The 18,720-nt window shown below is 47.0% G+C and overlaps 1 protein-coding gene and 1 long non-coding RNA gene across 2 annotated transcripts in view; one reads left to right on the forward strand and one right to left on the reverse strand.

The window, feature by feature from the left end:
• LOC129456561 (uncharacterized) overlaps window positions 1–18,720 on the forward strand; it is a 162,049-nt gene that overhangs the window by 120,847 nt on the left and 22,482 nt on the right. The window lies entirely within an intron of this gene.
• efnb1 (ephrin-B1) overlaps window positions 1–18,720 on the reverse strand; it is a 120,209-nt gene that overhangs the window by 22,067 nt on the left and 79,422 nt on the right. The gene's annotated exons all lie outside the window — the stretch shown is intronic.

An 18,720-nucleotide genomic window follows, 5' to 3' on the forward strand; every position in this document is an offset into this window, starting at 1 on the left:
TTTTTTTTCCTCATTTACAGTTTTATCTGTGAAGCATCAGCCGCTCCTCCCTCCTCCCTCCTGCTCCTCCCTCCTGCTCCTCCCTCCTGCTCCTCCCTCCTGCTCCTCCCTCCTCTCTCCCTCTCTCCTCCTCCTCTCGTCCCTCTCCTCTTTTACCTCGATGACCATCTCTCGGGGCGATCGCCTGATGGCTCCTCATTAGTGTGAGAGAGACTGAAGACAGGAAGAGAGAGAGAAGAGAGGGAGGAGAGAGGGAGGAGAGAGGGAGAGGGTGTGAGAAAGAGAGAGAGGCAGAGGGAGATGGAGCAGGAGTGAGAGAAGGAGAGAGAACAAGAGAGAGAGAAGACGAGAGGGAGGAGGAGAGAGCTAAATGAAGAAAGGGAGAGAGAGAAGAAGTGGGAGGGAGTAAGAAAGAAAGGGAGAGGGAGAGAGAACGAGAGAGGAGGAGAGAAAGGATGAGCGAGAGAAAGAAAGGGGGAGAGGTAGAGAGAGGCGGAGAGAAAAGAAGAGGAAGCAGGAGTGAGAGAGATGAAGAGAGAGAGAGACTGTGGGTCTATTTTATGTTTGTTTTGTTTCATTTAAAGAAACGACAGAACGACTTTGACGTTTGTGACCAAATGTGAAATCGACTGAACCGATATCTGGGCTCGATATCTGATCCATCCAAACTGTAAATATCGGTGCAGATAATCGGCCCCAGTATCGTATCGGTGCAGCACAAACGACAGAAAAGACGAGGCTGAAATGAACTTAAACTGAAATAAAAATGAATAAAAAAAAGAACTTTTGCCTTTTCTCTTCACACAAGTAAAAAAATAAGAGTTTCCAGGAGAAACGCGACGGAATAAATGAAATACAATAAAGTGCAAATTCTGGTATTTAAACCAATAAATAGACATAAGTAAAAATATGGCATTTATAAAGTCACAGATTAAACACTTTGAAATGTCACGTCTGAGAAAAACTCAACGAACCGAAGAATCGTCCACAAAAGACTCATCACAACGGCTCTTTAACAGCGAGTCCGGCTCCTTAAAACCTCTAATAGAGACGCCGCTCCACAGCTCCGGTCCTCCTTCCATCGCGTCACCTCGGAGCGGACCTCGGCTCCTCCTCCCGTTTGAACGCCGGCTTTGGAACGCCGGCTTTGGAACGTCGGGAAGAGCTCATCCCGCTGATCCATGGCTTGTCATTCCTAAGTGTTATTAATGTTGACGTTCTGTTTCCCCGCGGGATTCGGGCTTTGTGCTCCGGCAGGACGCGAGAAATAATGAAGCGGGAAAATATTATGTTTCATTACAATCCAAAGTACAACAGAGACTGAAGCTCCTGATCATCTGAGATTAAATCTACACACGGGATTTACACACAAATCCAGGATCTGGACTCAACAGGATGAGACAGGCCACAGATGAGCTAGAGATGGGACAGGGACGGGACAGGGACAGAGACGAGATAGAGACAAGCTAGAAGACGGGCTAGAGACGAGCCAGAGATGGGACAGAGATGCCCCAGAAGACAAACTAGAGATGGGCCACAGATGAGTCATAGACGGGACAGAGATGGTCCAGAGATGGGCCAGAGACGGGACAGGGACAGCTGAGGGGACAAGAGGAACACAAAGACCTCAAACCCAAACAGTCGTCTCATTCTGAATTTGCCGTCTGCCTGGGACGAGTCTTCGTTTGTTCTTTAAACCCGTCCCCGTCCTCGTCCCCGTCCTCGTCCTCGTAAACCAAACCATTTTCCACCCAATTCCTCTCGTCTTCTTCTAATTTGTGCGTTTCCAAGACGAGGTTAGACAAAAATGAGTTCTTTGAAGACGAGGGCTCGGAGGAGCTTGAATAATCCGAGTAAAAGTGAGCGTCATGCTATGAATGTTATATCCACACAGGGAGCTCAAATCTGCAGCGTTAACTTGGTTCTGTCGTCTAAATTAGCTTTAGCTCGGGGCTGGCCGGGCGCTCTGGGTGCTCCTGATGTGGCACGATGATAAGTGAGGCCTCGGGGGCTCCTGTTTAGAGCCACAAATGAAAGAGATTTATTCAAACGCCTGATGACTTTATACGTGTTTGTATTCAGGCAGTTTAAGACGTCAAACAAGTCGATGTATTTATGGAACTATAATCTGAACAGTGTCGAGGTTCAGCCGCTCGCGCGACGCTAAAGTATTTTTCAAGACGTAAACGCGACTGTTGAGTCCATTAAGACGACCCAGTGAGCGACATGAGTACGGTTCAGCTCCGTCTGTCCCATAACCGTCTTATATCTGCACTGACATCTATGGAGTCGAAGATCACGCCACAAAGACGATTTACTCAATTACACTTTGAAAATCTCCTCAAATCTTCCGCCGAGGACGACGCTCCGGCTAATCTAACCGCGGCTCACCTCAGGACCGTAATCCGCCGCGGGATCGTCCGTATTAACGGGACGACGGTCACCGAAAAATATAAAACGAGTGAAATGTGTCGTGATGTGTGTCCTGAAAGAGACACTCAAACTCCAGGACGTGAGAACAAAGAGCCTCCTGCTGCGCCGATGATTTAGTGGAACAGAATCTGGAATACCAGAAGAACGGCTCATGAAGGAATGTTGCTGTTTTAATAAAGTGCTTTGGCTCCGGACGCACTTTTTTCTGTGATTTAAAGCGTTTTCAGAGGGTGTGGATCGCTGGCCCAGAGTGAGGAGAACAAAAAAGATCTACAGCTGCTGAAGTCATAAGAGGAACCAGGTGCCAAGTGTGGACGTCCAAATGTCTCTGGTCCAAATGTTTGGGCCAGAAGAGAAAGAGAGAGAGAGGGACGAAGAGAGAGAGAGAGTGTCCAGAGGGGGATGAAGAGAGAGAGAGAGAGGGAGTCCAGAGGGGGACGAAGAGAGAGAGAGAGTGAGTCCAGAGGGGGATGAAGAGAGAGAGAGAGAGGGAGTCCAGAGGGGGACGAAGAGAGAGAGAGAGAGAGTCCAGAGGGGGACGAAGAGAGAGAGTCCAGAGGAGGACGAAGAGAGAGAGAGAGAGAGTCCAGAGGGGGATGAAGAGAGAGAGAGAGAGAGAGTCCAGAGGGGGACGAAGAGAGAGAGAGAGAGAGTCCAGAGGGGGACGAAGAGAGAGAGTCCAGAGGGGGACGAAGAGAGAGAGTCCAGAGGGGGATGAAGAGACAGAGAGAGTCCAGAGGGGGACGAAGAGAGAGAGAGAGAGAGTCCAGAGGGGGACGAAGAGAGAGAGAGTCCAGAGGAGGACGAAGAGAGAGAGAGAGAGTCCAGAGGGGGATGAAGAGAGAGAGAGAGAGTCCAGAGGGGGACGAAGAGAGAGAGAGAGAGAGAGAGTCCAGAGGAGGACGAAGAGAGAGAGAGTCCAGAGGGGGACGAAGAGAGAGAGTCCAGAGGGGGACGAAGAGAGAGAGAGAGAGAGTCCAGAGGGGGACGAAGAGAGAGAGTCCAGAGGGGGACAAAGAGAGAGAGTCCAGAGGGGGATGAAGAGAGAGAGAGAGAGTCCAGAGGGGGACGGAGAGAGAGAGAGAGAGTCCAGAGGGGGACGAAGAGAGAGAGTCCAGAGGGGGACGAAGAGAGAGAGTCCAGAGGGGGATGAAGAGACAGAGAGAGTCCAGAGGGGGACGAAGAGAGAGAGAGAGAGAGTCCAGAGGGGGACGAAGAGAGAGAGAGTCCAGAGGAGGACGAAGAGAGAGAGAGAGAGTCCAGAGGGGGATGAAGAGAGAGAGAGAGAGTCCAGAGGGGGACGAAGAGAGAGAGAGAGAGAGAGAGTCCAGAGGAGGACGAAGAGAGAGAGAGTCCAGAGGGGGACGAAGAGAGAGAGTCCAGAGGGGGACGAAGAGAGAGAGAGAGAGAGTCCAGAGGGGGACGAAGAGAGAGAGTCCAGAGGGGGACAAAGAGAGAGAGTCCAGAGGGGGATGAAGAGAGAGAGAGAGAGTCCAGAGGGGGACGGAGAGAGAGAGAGAGAGTCTAGAGGAGGACGAAGAGAGAGAGAGAGAGTCCAGAGGGGGACAAAAAGAGAGAGAGAGAGAGTCCAGTGGAGGACAAACTGGCTTCTGTTCACTTCGTTTTATAAAGAACATTCTCCACACTTCATATAAACATGAATTAGAGACGAGTGAGACGGAAAAACACACGGGAAAAACACGCAGCAGTTATGGGAAATGTAAGTGTGTTTAATATAAATGTTTAATATAAATGTTTAATATAAATGTTTCATATAAATGTTTAATATAAGTGTGTGAATGTGTGTGTATAGTGTTTCATATAAATATGTTTAATATAAATACGTTTAACTCTGTGGCGTCGGAGCTTTCGGCGCCGATAGACTCGCGGTCGTGGACTTTCCGCTTTGTGTAAATTCAAACGGCGTCTCAAAGCAGAGACACGAGGCTCTTTAAATATGTCACTGTCATTACAAAGACGACCAATCAGAGCGCAGGAGCCGGCGGGATTCTCCCCGTCAGTTATTCGACGCGTCAAAGGAAAAATCAGGATGGACGTGTAAAACAGAGGAAGTGTGAGAAAAGACAAATGTACAGAGTGAGATCTGTGTAAAGACTCAGTCCAGGTCTGAGCCAAAGGAAAACGTCTTCACTTCATCGATTTGTCCAGAGACACATTTAACTTTGTCTTTTCCACAGGATGATTCTCCTTTAACAGGATTTTTATGGATAAAAAAAGAAAAAAAGTCTATTTGAGCTGGTCCATAATGAGCTCAGGCCTTAAAGGGTTAATAAAAGTGTGTTCTTCAAATAACCTCAAATATACAAATATTTGAAATAAATAAAATATGTGACATATGCAGTAACACAAACTGAAGTAAATACACGATAAACGATTCAAACCAAATCATAAAACAGAAGTTTCCCTCAGAAAACGACGTAAATGAGCAACACGCCATAAAAAAACACAAACCTCATCGAAAAAAACACAAAAATAAGACACGATTTCAACCAAAATATACATCAAATACTGACCCAAAAAAACTACAGTTCCAACTGTGCTGAATGAAAGTACTACATATATATATATACATGTATATACACAGAGTACTTATAGAGACAGGCCTGTCTCCGTCCTCTGACTGTTAAAATGAAAATGTAAATATATTAAAATAAATAAAAGTCAAAATGTGAATTCAAATGTAAAGTTTCAGTTTTATCTGATAAATCCACAAAAGTCAAACTCTGGACTCAACAACATCATTTACCGCACACACCACACACACCACACAAACTGCACACACCACACACACACCACAAACCACACACACACCACACACACACACCGCACACAAACCGCACACATCACATCATTTACCCGAGTCACATCCAATAAAAACATCTGCTCTCATCAGGAAAGCTCAACGAGTGTCATAGCAACCAAAGAGCCAATCAGGAGCCAGACTGTTGAAGGCAACGCCCCTTAGCAACGCTGTCAATCAAACCTGTTGCTAATGCTAATGCTAATGCTAACAGGAGCGACCTCGGGGACAGAAGGACCTGATTTGTCTGTTATTAATGTTCATATCTTGATTTACAGACACAAAAGTGTTTTAGCTGCTCGACCTTTTGTGCATCAGTATGTGACATTTACTCGTCTCCATGGAGATAGTATTATTTAGCTTTGAATGTTCCACAGTGCAGCATTAAGCTCATATGTGAACAGGACAGATCTGTGCAGAGGCGCAAGAAAACACTTTATTCAGCCTTTAAAACAACAGAAATAAAACAGTACTGAGGAACATTTCAGGCATCTCAATAATATTTCCACGGAGACGAGCTGGTGACACGCCTTCTGTACTAAAAATGTGACTTAGTGCTGCTTTAAATACTCCGCTATGAAGAAAGTAACTAGAGCCAGAGTCGATGAAACAGGAAGTGCGTCCATGATCACTTCCTGTTTGTAGCACAGAGGCTAACGGGTTAGCTCAGAGATATAAAAGGTCTATGGTTTTGTCACGTATTCAGACACATGATCCAGTCAGAGTACTGCGTTCTGAATACTTTAAATACTTTTACACTGAGTTGCATTTAAATTATAGAGTAAAAACACAAGAGGATTAAAGCTTCATGTTTGTTGTTTATCAGTTAAGGGAGTAGTTCAAATCTCACCACAAGAGCAGAGTTTTATCATTTTCTCACAGATTCTGTTCAGTTTGAGCCTAAATATTCCGTATATTTTATAAAGTAACTGCCCTGTAAACAGTTACTCCGTGTACTCTGAACATCTCAGTACATTTTTACTTTAACACTGTATAAATATAAATGTATGGACCGAATTTCACAAGGACGATTAGGGCGAGCGGGGTGAGTCCCTCGGGTGCGGGGCTCGGCGGTGCGGGGCTCGGCGGTGCGGGGCTCGGCGGTCGACAGCGGCGGTCTGATGTGCGGCTCTATATTTATACTCAGGTCTGTCTAAATGAGGTCACCCAGGTGGTCCTGCTGAATACATCCCCCTATCTCCATCATGAATCATCCGCTCCTTATTATTCCTGTGTCCGGCCCGCGGGGGATAGCTTTCATACAGTGCACCGTCCAGTGTGTGTGTGTGTGTGTGTGTGTGTGCGTGTGTGTGTGCGTGTGTGTGGGTGCGTGTGTGTGCTCGCTCCCCACGTGCACAGAAATCTGCCCAAAGCGAAAAGCGAGGGGACGACTGCAGCCGAGTGACAGACAGAGCAGGTTGTTTAATGAGAAAGTGGATGAGAGGTGACATTCATTGGCTCCTATTCACACAGACCCCTCCCCCTCCGGCCCCTGTCCGCCGCATTCAGACTCCCACTCAGCGCCCGGCCGCCGTCGAGCCATTGTGCCCGCCGCAGTAATATGGACTTGACCAAAACCAGCGCCGACGAATAACACGTTTGTTTTATGAGTCCACAGTGAGGAAATATTTCACCTCATGAGGCAGAAAGAGACAGAAACAGAGGACGAGGGACGTGTGTGTGGGACGTGTGTGCGTGTGTGGAACATGTGTGTGTGGGACATGTGTGTGTGGGACGTGTGTGTGGGACGTGTGTGTGGGACGTGTGTGTGGGACATGTGTGGGACGTGTGTGTGTGGGACGTGTGTGTGGGACGTGTGTGTGGGACGTGTGTGTGGGACGTGTGTGTGTGGGACGTGTGTGTGGGACATGTGTGTGTGGGACGTGTGTGTGGGACAGTGAGACGGTCCCCGGGAGAAAAGTTAAGGTGGTTGCCATAGCGATGAACATATAGAGATGCACTGATACGATTCTTAATATTTAAATTTAAATTTCTTCATTTAAATCTTATTTCATTACAGTGTTTTATTATTCATGTCATTATTATTTTTATTATTATTATTATTTTATTATTATTACTTTTATTTCTCTTTCATTTATCAGTACATGCTCCTCTTTCTGTTTGTCTCTATTTTTTTATTTTATTTTTTTTCTGCTTTCATAAAACACCACTTCCTGCCGAGCCTCAGACGGCGTGTTTTTGACCAGGGGGTGGAGCTTGTGCAGTTTCTTGTGGCGTCCATGTTTTTCACCGTGTCATTTATAAACTGCACACGTGTGTAAACAGACACATGTAGAATATGGACCGATATCGACCTGTAAATATCGACACATTTATACGACATGGACTGGACCGATACTCAGGAGCCGATATCTGACCCAGTAAATGTTTCAGTATCTGCGCAGATATCGGACTCCAGACATTAAACTGTCCTGAAAAGTCCTCAAAATGGAGTCCATAAAAGAAAAGTAAAGACTAAACTAAATCCAGGAGCCGTTTAGATCGACCACAAAATGAAGCAGGAACAAACGGAGCAAAGTCTCCACAAAACAAACACCGGGTTTTGAAGCAGCCAAGGAGAAAATGTGTCCCCACACGAGGCAGGTGGACACATCACAACAATCATGAGGACAGGACCCGCCACGTCTCCGTCTCATACATTAGTAAACATGGACACGACGGCGACGGCGAAGGGGAAGCTATTTGCACAAAATATTTCACCCCTGAATGAGCGCGGAGAGGCCGAGATTAGGTTTACGGGCGCGATTCCACAGATAACCCCTGAAGAGCAGCTCCGGCACGCCACTGCGGCGAGCACGACCGCCAGTGTGCACGACCCCGAGTGTGCACGACCACGAACGCACGACCACGAACGCACAACCACGAACGCACAACCACGAGCACATCTGAGGCCGTCGGGCTGGAGTAAAACCCAAGGATCTGGATGTTTGCCCTTTGAACTCTTCCTAATCCGCTGCATTAGGGCTCGGCTAAAGGACGATTACGGACGAATGAAATGGATCTAAATATACGTCCCGCTCCATCAACGTCCCGACGCTTTGTCCTAGAAATGGGAATGGAAATAAGTAATCAACCTGCGCCGGAGCCTCCGTCTGCAAAGGGAAATCCATTCAGACTTTCATATCAGCTCAGATGAATTAGACACGGCCCGCTCTCGTCTCTTTAAAGTATAAAATCCAACAGACAATCTGAAAAAGTCTAGTCTAGCGAGACGTGGGTTTATATTCCTGCCAAATCCCGTTCTGAATTCCAGTTTGGAAACATGTGCCTTTCACTAATGAGCCCAGCACTTTTATGTTTGACAATAGCTGTTTTGTGACATTTTTAACAAGCTCTCGCCGTGTCCCCGTCTGATATCAGCTTTTCCCCTGCGCCTGTTCTTCCGTCTTTCGGGGGGACGCAGGTAACAAAGCGTCGCGTGGAGGTTTGGCCGTGGCGAGCAGCGAGGACCGCGCGCAGCCGCAGGGGGCGCTCTCCTCTCTTGATCACTCTGCACAAGGCTGCGTGCACAAAAACACAAAAATATACAGACGTTGAAACCGCTGACGGCTCGGAGCGGCACCGGAGACACGTGCGAGTGCGTAGACAAATATAGAGCTCGCTGCTGTAGCCCAAAGATCAGCCAGGACTTAAGAGCTCCTCCAGCACCGAAATTACAGGGTACCTCTAAATCCTCCCAGCAGAGTGCACTATGGGATTGCAGGGAGGAGGGGGGCGAGCGCGGAGGAGCCAAAGAGCGTCGACTTCACATCTGAGCAAAATAACACGGCCCTATTCTACCATCCGCTGCATCTCCAGACCGGGTTTTCTCACCTAATTACGCCTCAAATCACAGGAGAAACTGCACAAAGGAGCCAGAATCTGAGCCGTGGAGCCGCGTTTGGAGTTTGGCAGGTAGAGCCGAGCGGGAAGTGCAGAGCGGCTTGTTAAGTTTCCTCAAATATCACAGCGTAACACTCGGTAAGTCTCGCACACTCGGCTCGTAAAGAGGCCCGTCGTCAACGAGATCGAGCGCGTCCCGGTTTGATGTAGTCGATCTGAGGACGTCCAAAAGCAATATGTGTTTTTGTGGTTACGCCGACGAGACGTTTCAGCCGTAAAACCCCAGAGTTTAATGTTCTGCAGCGGCGGGTTTGACTGTGTGCGTCAGGATTAACTAAATGTGTGTGTTTCCCCGAGGGTTTGATGAGACTGAAGTGACTCTGTAAAGAAACGACCTGCAGAGGAGCAACAGCAGGTGTGAGGTCCTGAGGTCTGAGGTCTGAGGTCCCCAGAGATGTGCCTCATCTGAAGGTCAAAAAACAAACACGAGCACAAGTCTGGACCTGCCCTCTCGTTTTATGGATTTATTTTATTAGTTTATACATTTTATAAACACAGAAGTGAAGTAGAAATATGGAATTATGTAAAGAAAAAACGTAAAAAAAAAACAAGAATAAATATATAAGTAAAAGGAGGAGACTCTGAGGTTAAATTGTTTTTTCTTTATTGCATATTTCCATATTTCTTGATGTTTTCTTTATAAAATGTAGAAAATAGTAAAAACATTCAATTAAAAGGTGAGTCCAAACTTCTGTATTTTTGTGTTTTTTCTGCAAATGAAACAGTGAAAATCTTGAAGTATTTTCTCGTCTTTGTGAATAACTCTCCTCATGTGACGTGTTCGAGGGGCTGCACTTTAGTTTGTGGGAAAAAAAAAACAAAAAAACCCTGTTCACTGACCTGGGTGTGTTGTGTTTTTATTTGTGTTGTTGTGTTTTAACTCTCTCTGTACAAATAAACACACACTTCACTAAAATAACACAATAATTCAAAGTGTTTGTCGTAAATGTTCTCAGACTAAATGTTTCCAGGTTCATATTTCTACATCATAAACCTGTAGTCTTCCTCACTTCCTCTTCATCGCTGACGTCCTCTCGGTCACATGGCGTGCTCTGATCTCAGCCTCACACGCGGTGGAAGGTGCGACATGACGCCGCGCGCCGGACGGGGGACGCCAGGGACGCCATTTTTAAGTTTGTGAGACGAGGACGGGCCTGATCCCTCTGAAGTGGACGTGTGCGTGCGGAGGGGGCGGGGGCGAGGGCGAGGGCGGGGGCGGGGGGGAGAGCGCATGTGTCCGTGAGGGAGTGAAGCAGGAGGTGATGAAGTGAGATGAGAAGGAGGACAACCAAAAAAATGCCATGGAACAAGAAGAAGAGGGAGATGAGAGGTTTGGGTGACGCTGGGGAAACGTGTGTGTGTGTGTGTGTGTGTGTCTGTGCGTGTGTGTGTGTGTGTGTGTGTCTGTGTGTGTGTCGGGGTGTGTGTGTGTGTGTGTGTGTGTCTGTGTGTGTGTGTGTGTGTGTGTGTGTGTCTGTGTGTGTGTCTGTGCGTGTCTTGGACTGTTGTGCAGGAGAGCGTCTGCCAGGTCTCGTCTCACTCACACTCTCCTCCTCCTCCTCCTCTCCCTCAGGTCTGTTCGTTCATTTCTCCGTGTGTGTTTTGGCCGAGGTTGAGGCTCTTCTTAAGTTTCGACTTTACAAACGCCGCATTTATGTGCAAATTATTATTTCAGCATGTCCAAGTGTCCTGACTTTAAAAGTCTAAGAGACTTTCTTCTGGGGTGAGCTGATTCGTGTTGGCAGATCATGTGACACATGAGCGTGTGCAGTACTAATATACAAGTACTAATATACAGTACTAATATACTCAGAGTACAGTTACTTTTATAAGATCAAACGAAACATGGACGAACTTGATCAGGTAATTAAGCCTCAAACCAGAAAGTGACTGAGTCTGACGTCTCCACAGCTTCAGCTCCAACTGAAGCTCGAGACTCGAGACCACGAGTGTCACAGCAACAAAAGAGCCAATCAGGAGCTGCTTTAACAGGGACCGGGCCCTTAGCAACGCTGTCAATCAAACCTGTTGCTAACGCTAACAGGAGCGACCTCGGGGACAGAAGGACCTGATTTGTCTGTTATTAATGTTCAGATCTTGATTTACAGACACAATAGTGAAATAAAAACCCCAGGATCATGTAGAGGGTTAATACGAACATTTAAGACCAGAATGACCAGTTTTGCAATGTAAAGTGAATTGGAGCAGTCGATGGAGCAGGAAGTGCACCATGATCACTTCCTGTTTGGATGTAGCATGTTAGCTACGTCCATTTCTATTCACAGTGTAAGGTCCAAACTGCAGGACATGGGCCGACTGAAGACGTCCTGTGAGAGCGTTTAACCTCAGGGTGGATGTGGACGTGCGGCGCCGGCTCAGTGTGGACGCGCTCGCTCGGTGTGGACGCGCTCGCTCGGTGTGGACGCGCTCGCTCGGTGTGGACGCGCTCGCTCGGTGTGGACGCGCTCGCTCGGTGTGGACGCGCTCGCTCGGTGTGGACGCGCTCGCTCGGTGTGGACGCGCTCGCTCGGCGCCGGCCGCAGACACGGGGCTTCTGCATCATTTAGCCCGGGGTGTCTGTGTGTCACCTCCTCGATGGATCCAACGGGCCAAGACTTTTACACCACTGCACTTTCTCCTCTCCATTTCCCAGCTCAGCATGCTGCCAAATCCCACTCTCTTCTCTCTCTCACCTCTCCGCTCCACAGCACAAAACTTCTACCGCACTCGCTCCGATATAGAACTAACTTTGAGATGGAAAAATAAAGCCATTCTCCTGCTCCGGGCGTAATGTGCCTCCTATAGCAGAGTTTGGTCAACAAACCAAGAGGGATGGACTCTCCATGTTAAACACCTGGAGACTTGAGCGCCGAGCGGCTCTGGATAAATATAAATATAGATGAATCGAATTGAAGCCACACGAGTCTCGAGTGGCTCAGAAAACAACACTGAGTTTTGTGTTGATGCACCAGACGACATCAGATCTGCAGCATTTTGATCCAAAACATCTGAAGAAACACACGAGCTGAAGCAACGCGGCGAAAAGGAATTACAGCGATGTGGAACTCGTGGAGAACATTACAAAAAAAATACAAGACACATAAATATATGAGACGTTTTTGGGCGACAAAATGAATGAATCGATGAAGTCGATATCAGATCCATATCAGATCTATGTCAGACGGCGTCGGCGGCGTCAGGATTTCATTTCGTGACAGATTCTCACGACTGACAGAACAGTTTTACTATATTTGACTGTTTTTGTCTTATATTTATTTGGTTATTATATTTTTAAAGAACATTTAAATAAAAACAATATCTAAAAAAAAGTATTTCAAAAATGTGAAGCACTTTTGGCCGTGGATCCAGAGAAAAAACAGGAAAACCCCTTTTTCATCAAACTGTGTTAAATACTGCTCCACTACAGTGAAGTGATTGTGAGCCTCATAAGCCCCGCTCCCCCCGGACCCCCGCCCACCGGCCCCACCGACCCCCCCGACCCCCCAGCCCCAGCCCCCCCGGGTGGTGCCTGTTTATTGTGCCAATCGCCCGTGTCCTAAACTCCGTGATCCCTGCTCCCTCAGTGCACACCTGTCAGATCATCAGGCTCTGCTTTAGAGAATGAACCTGAGACTGTGGATGAAGAAAGAACAGAGAGAACAGAGAGAAACAGAGAGAGAAAGAGACACAGAGAGAAGCTGAGAGAAACTGAGAGAAACAGAGACAAACGAAGAGACACAGAGAGAGAGAAACAGAGAGAGAAACAGAGAGAAACTGAGAAACAGAGAGAAACTGAGAGAGAGAAAGAGAGACAAACAGAGAGACACAGACACAGAGGCGTGTGCGGCTGATGGCGTCTGTGTCACGGAGCTTCAGTTCATGTTTGAGACACATGGCTTCCTCCGGTTCCCCACGGTCCTCGTGTTATTCTGCATCCTTTATTCTGACAGAAGGCACATTCTGCGTCACTCTCCCGTTTGGCTCCACTCTCGGACATAAAACGCCACATTTCTGACGTCCGTCTTTGGAGACGTCCGATGCCGTTTTCATCTCAAGGCAATAATAGAAACATGTTTGTGCTCAGTGACCCACAGCGTCCTCAGGCCACGCCCCCTGAGCTCGTTTCACAATAAGAGAAAGTATCAGGGCTGCATCGATACGGCTCTTTTAGACCCGACACCGATCCCGATACTAAAGCATTAAGTATCTGCTGATCCTCCATATTTCAGCCACATGACACTTATTTTATTTATCTCATGTAACGACAGATTTGTGTCAATAAAAGGTAAAACATGATGAAACTTTATGGGCGACTACAAACAGGAAATAGAATTATTACATCAATTTATGCAAAAACCACAGACTGTTTATAAATGGACACAGCAAACCCGCCGCGTTCAAACAGGAAGTGACCATGAGCGCACTTCCTGCTCTAGTTCACTTTCTCCTCTCTCTGTCCCTGCTGCTTCAGACTTGTCCTTTTTGGCTTTAACATCCTGGCTCCTGATTGGCTCTCTGGTTGCTATGACACTCGTGGTCTCTGCTCGAGCCTCGATGAGCTTCATGTGGAGCTGAAGCTGAGGTGACGTCAGACTCACTCACGTCTTTAAACAGACTCTGGTCCAAACAGGATATCGACTGAACCGATATTTGGACGCCGATATCCGCTGCAGCAGATTTTCCAGGTCGTGTATCTGATACCGGAGCTGTTGTGGTATTTTAGTCGTACTCAGTTATTTGGCGTCATTAACTCAAATACTTCAGGCGTCTCTGGGCGTCAGAGCAAAGAAAATAACTCTATTACATTTTCATAACAAACAGAACAAAAGTCTCCTTTGTTTTCAGGACGATTTCAGTTTAAACAGTCCCAGATTTAGTTAAATAAGTAAAATCAACGAGTAAAGAGCCGCACCACACAAAGTATAAAATATATCACAACTGTAAATATAACAGCTCATTTCTACTGCAATTAACAACTAAATATTCTCTTTTGTCCGGCCAAAAGTCCTCAAAATGGCGACCGCAAACAGGCAAAAGTTATGAGTCCAAGAAAAGAGCGTTCCACTGTAATCACACCAATGAAAGTAACACGTTCATTTTTCAGAGATAGAGACGGACTCAGCCGCGGTCAGGGGACACCAGCGCCGCCGCGACACCAGCGCCGCCGCGACACCAGGTCATGAAGCATGTGACCAACATAATGACATAATGTGACGGCGAATTGATAAGAAAACATCAAACCAAAGGAATATGGACGCACAAACACTCCAGCTCTGTGAGCTGTAAGCTAACGGACACAGCTAATGCTATTCACAGAGTCTCACATTCTGTTTCATATAATAATGTTCTGGTCCATCCCGGTCCGTCCCGGTCCGTCCCGCTCTGTCCCGGTCGTTCGTTGGACTTTCCTGACGTCCACAGGTCTCTAATGACTCGGAGCCTATTTGGACGTAACGGCTCATTTCACTGATATTTTCGTTCTGCAGCCGAAAAAAAACTCAGAGTTTTACAAAATCAGACAAAAACAGAACTGGAAAAATGGGCACGCACACACGCTAACACACACACTCTAACACACACACTCTAACACACACACTCTAACACACACACATTAACACACACGCTAATGTCATACGTGTGTCATATAAACTCTCTTCTCACTCGTACATTTGTATAAATTATTATTTCCTCGTGTTTTTTGGCTCTGGACCAATTAAACGATTTTTTTTTTTAAAGTGTCTTGACCCTGGAGGCCACAAGAGCAACAACGCACAACACACAACACACAACACACAACACAACACAACACACAACACACAACACAACACACAACACAACACACAACACAACACACAACACAACACACAATGCACAACACCCACAGGTGAACAAACACGCCCTCGAGTGTGTGTCCCCCAACCCTGTGTGTGTGTCCTCCTCTGTCGTGACCAGACCCCCAACCACACACACACACACACCCCCGCACACACCTGCACACCCCCACGCGCACACACACACACACACACACTTCACTCACTGTGCATCATTTGACTAATAGCAGCTGAAATGTTGCGTGTTCAGAGAAATAAGCAGCGAGAGAAAAGTAGGTCACAGAGAGAGAGAGGGAGAGAGAGAAGGGGAGAGAGGAGAGAGTGAGGGAAAGAGGGGGGAGAGGGAGAGAAAGGGGAGAGAAAGAGAGAAAAGAGAGGGGGGAAAGGGGGGAATAAGAGGGAGGGAGAGAGAGGGAGAATAGGGGGAGAGAATGAGGAAGAGAGAGAGGGTGCAGAAGGGAGAATGAGGGAGAGGAAGAGCGAGAGGGAAGGGGAGAGAGATGGAGAGAATGAGGCAGAGGAGAAGGAGAGAGTTAATGAGAGAGATGAAGTGGAGAGGGAGAAGACAGAGAGAGAGAGAGAGGGCAGAGGGCGAAGAGAGTGAAAGAGAGAAAGAAAATACATCATCAAATTTCACTATTGATAAAGCTTTAAATATGCACTGATACTACGAGTACTACTACTACTACTACTACTACGACTACGACTACGAGTACTACTACTACTACTGCTACTGCTACTGCTACTACTACTACTACTACTACTACGACTACTACTACTACTACTACGACTACTACTACTACTACTACTACTACTACTACGACTACTACTACTACTACTACGACTACTACTACTACTACTACTACTACTACTACTACTACTACTACGACTACTACTACTACTACTACGACTACTACTACGACTACTACTACTACTACTACGACTACTACTACTACTACTACTACTACTACTACTACTACTACTACTACTACTACTACTACTACTACTACTACTACGACTACTACTACGACTACTACTACGACTACTACTACTACTACTACGACTACTACTACTACTACGACTACTACTACTACTACTCCTGCTGCTGCTCCTCACAGTTGTCAGTTGTCGTCAGTTGTCGTCAGTGCCAGCAGGGGGCGCTGTGGTGCTGTGTGTTGTGTAATTCTCTTGATGAGGTCATTAAAAACTCATAAACAACAAAGAAACACTGGAAAAATCTAATGATGAAAATAAAAGTGTTTATTTTACACTCGTCTGAACTGAGCCCAGAGTTTAACCCTTCACACGAGTTAAAGCTGCACCATGGGACATTTTCAATCATATGTTCCACTGATCTGACACTGGGCCCGAAGGATCTGGATCTGTTCATTTAGAACTGAGGATTAAACCTGAAACGGCACGAGAACCAAGAGAACTGACACGAGAACCAATAGAACCAACACGAGAACCAAGAGAACCAACACAAGAACTGATACAAGAACTGACACGAGAACCGACACGAGAACCAAAACAAGAACCACGAGAACCAACACGAGAACCAAGAGAACCAACATAAGAACCACGAGAACCGACACGAGAACTGACACGAGAACCGGCTCAAGAACCACAAGAACCAAAACAAGAACCACGAGAACCAACACGAGAACCAAGAGAACCAACATAAGAACCACGAGAACCGACACGAGAACTGACACGAGAACCGGCTCAAGAACCACAAGAACCAAAACAAGAATCGACGAGAACCAGATAAATTCAGTTCTCACATTAGTTTGTCACATAAATAAATATAAAAGAGCCAAAAGATTCAGATCCCATAAAAGAGCCAAAGTCCCATCACGGCTCTGAAACTGTTTGAGGTTTAAGTGAAACTAGAGGATTATGTCACTTTAAAAAACTGTAAACGAATATTCAATATAAATGTACGAGGCTTCAGCTTCTACATCAGATACACAAAATGTACACACAGTACACACAGTACACACAGTACACACAATACTACACACAGTACACACAGTACACACAGTACACGCAGTACACACAGTACACACAGTACTACACACAGTACACGCAGTACACACACATTAAATTGTGTGTGTTTTATGAGTTTTCTTTTGAGTATGTTCATAAATGTGGTCCATGTCCATTACAGTCCATAAAATAAAATATCCACAAAAACATTGAACGTTCTCAAAATGGACGTGGGCAGAAGTTTACACTTATTTAACCCCACCCCCTTTTATGGCCTTGAGTTTATCTATTTCCACGGTGACAAACAGCTGACGTCAGCAAAGTTACGGGTTAGATCTGCGGAGAGGCGAGCCTGCACAGATGTAAACTGGCTCCATTTTGACCCCGCTCCACAGATGTTGCCTGGCTGCATTTTGACCCCGCTCCACAGACGTTGCGTGGCTCTGTTATGTCGTCTTGGCGTTTGGCGAGGATGACGTCAGTGATACTTTCACAGAAGCTCTCGGTGTAAAACGTGTTTGTTCCATTTTGTTGTCATGACTTAATTAAACAAAGAGCTTCAGGCTCAAAACGAGGCTTAATTCAGTTTCAGTGTGTCGGCTCGTGTTAGGCCGCCGTTACCACGACACGCCGCAGTTACCACGGCAGCGCCCTGGCCCCAGTGTCACGTGGGTAATTTGGAGCCACTGTGGCCCCAGGAGTAAATGTATTTATAATAAACCCTCCACTTTTAATAATGACTCATGTAGAGAGCTGCAGTCGGCTCAGAGCCATTAAAGAGCCGTAAATGTGACCTCACAGCAGAAGAAGAAGAAGAGCTGGAGGTGGGGCTGGAGCTGTGGGGCTGGAGCTGTGGGGCTGGAGCTGTGGGGCTGGAGCTGTGGGGCTGGGGCTGTGGGGCTGTGGGGCTGTGGAGTCGGGTCTGTGGAGGTGCGGCTTGTGAAGCTGTTTGCAGATTTGTAAAAAGTAGACGCTTTTAAAATGATTAGAAAATTCAAAATAAATTTATTTGAGAAACACTGGAAACTTTACAACATCAAGATTTAATTTAGGCCATTTAGTCAAAAGTTTGGTTCAATAAAACGAATTAGGAACAAATATTTAAGGGAAAAGATACAAGTGTTTTACACGACCCTGTCTGTGGAAATGGAGGTTTATAAAAGGTACAGGCTCTGTGGAGGTCGGCTCTTTGGCTCTGTGGCTCTGGGCTCTGTGGCTCTGTGGCTCTGTGGCTCTTCAGGGTCGCTCTGTGGCTCTGTGGCTCTGTGGAGGTCGGCTCTGTTGCTCTGTGGCTCTGTGGCTCTGCGGGGGTGGGCTCTTTGGCTCTGTGGCTCTTTAGGGTCGCTCTGTGGCTCTGTGGCTCTGCAGGGTGGGCTCTGTGGCTCTGTTGCTCTGTGGCTCTTCAGGGTCGCTCTGTGGCTCTGTGGAGGTCGGCTCTGTGGCTCTGTGGCTCACATGTGTGTAATCTGTTAAAGAGGAGCTTGTGTCAGTGTCTTGCTCAGCGGGGTTCCTTTGCTCCATTGATGCTTCGGTCGTGCTTCGTTAGCGCTGATAATCGCTAACCAGGCCGCGCTCGCTAAGACCCCGTGTGATAAACTGATCCGCTCCGTCTGCCCCGTCACACGGGGGCCCGCGGGGCCGCGCACCGGGGCCGCTCGATGAAAGGCATCCTGGGATATGTCGGAATGTGGGCGGGAGATAACTCCGGCATGTGAGGCCGACAGAAACCTGCTCTAGAGATAA

The sequence above is a fragment of the Periophthalmus magnuspinnatus genome, chromosome 10 (assembly GCF_009829125.3).
Source record: "Periophthalmus magnuspinnatus isolate fPerMag1 chromosome 10, fPerMag1.2.pri, whole genome shotgun sequence".
Taxonomy (NCBI): Eukaryota; Metazoa; Chordata; class Actinopteri; order Gobiiformes; family Gobiidae; genus Periophthalmus; species Periophthalmus magnuspinnatus.